The sequence below is a fragment of the Leptonychotes weddellii genome, unplaced genomic scaffold (assembly GCF_054177405.1).
Source record: "Leptonychotes weddellii isolate Sample4059 unplaced genomic scaffold, ASM5417740v2 HiC_scaffold_18309, whole genome shotgun sequence".
NCBI classification, from domain to species: domain Eukaryota; kingdom Metazoa; phylum Chordata; class Mammalia; order Carnivora; family Phocidae; genus Leptonychotes; species Leptonychotes weddellii.
In genome coordinates, this window is record NW_027767666.1 from 2449 (window position 1) to 3906 (window position 1458).

At 46.6% G+C, this 1458-nt stretch overlaps 1 pseudogene; it reads right to left on the bottom strand.

Annotated features, from left to right (window-relative positions):
- Window positions 1–510: 510 nt before the first annotated feature.
- Window positions 511–1123, bottom strand: LOC115941354 (histone H3.3A-like; annotated as a pseudogene).
- Between the last annotated feature and the right edge of the window lie 335 nt (window positions 1124–1458).

A 1458-nucleotide genomic window follows, 5' to 3' on the forward strand; every position in this document is an offset into this window, starting at 1 on the left:
TGTCCCTGCCTTTCTATTAAAAATTCACACACACACACACACAAATGGAAAAACTGCCAATACCTGATTTCTGCTCCCTACTTTTCCACTTGCAGTCATATACTTAGGTGCCTTTTAATCCCATGGGGAAAAAATATCTAACATTCGGAATTACCAATAACAGGAAGAAGAGAATTTTTTTTTTAAAAGAATGAAATGTTTTCCATCATAGTGGATTCTTTTTTTTTTTAGATTTATTTATTTATTTATTTGAGAGAGAGAGAGCATGCAGGGAGGGGCAGAGGGAGAGAAACTTCAAGCAGACTCCCCAACAAGCAACTGGAGCCTCACACCGGGCTCTATCCCACAACCCATGAGATCATGACCCCAGCTGAAGCCAAGAGTAGGAAGCTTAATTGACTGAGCCACCCAGGCGCCCCATCATAGTAGTTTCTTTTTTTTTTTTAAGATTTTATTTATTTGTTTGAGAGAGAGGGAGCACAAGTGGGGGGAGGAGCAGAGGGAGAGGGACAAGCGGGCTCTGTGCTGAGAGCAGAGCCCGACGTGGGGCTTGATCCCACGACCCTGAAATCATGGTCTGAGCTGAAATCAAGAGTAAGACGCTTAACTGACTGAGCCACCCGGTTGCCCCCCATCATAGTGGATTCTTAAGCACGTTCTCCACATAGGCCAGGTGCTAGCTGGATGTCTTTTGGCATAATTGTTATATGTTTGGCATGGATAGCACACAGGCTGGTGTCTCCAAAGAGGCCCATCAGATAGGCCTCGCTTGCCTCCTGCAAGGCACCAATAGCTACAATCTGGAAGTGCAGATCTGTTTTGAAGTCCTGAGCAATTTCTCACACCAGACTCTGGAAAGGAAGTTTGTGGATCAGAAGTTCAGTGGACTTATTTTTTTAATTAACATATAATGTATTATTTATTTCAGGGGTACAGGTCTGTAGTTTGATGGACTTCTAATAACGTCTAATTTCAGAGTGCCATGGGACCAGGCCTGTAACGATGAGGTTTCTTCACCCGTCCAGTAGAGGGCGCACTCTTGCGAGCGGCTTTTGTAGCCCCTGGCTTCCTCTGTGCTTTTACCACAGGTCCATTTGCAGGCAGTCTGCTTTGTACCAGCCATGGTACAAAGACCTCCTTAATTACCCCCCTTCTCCTTGGGCTGGGCTTGGCAAGCTAGAGGCGGCCCTGGCGTTAGTGAGTGACGAGTGACGGTGGCGAGGAGGCCTGAGCTACCAGTTCTTCTTTTTTTTTTTTAATTTTTTTTTTTTTAAAGATTTTATTTATTTATTTGAGAGAGAGAGAATGAAAGACAGAGAGCATGAGAGGGAGGAGGGTCAGAGGGAGAAGCAGACTCCCCGCTGAGCAGGGAGCCCGATGCGGGACTCGATCCCGGGACTCCAGGATCATGACCTGAGCCGAAGGCAGTCGCTTAACCAACTGAGCCACCCAGGCGCC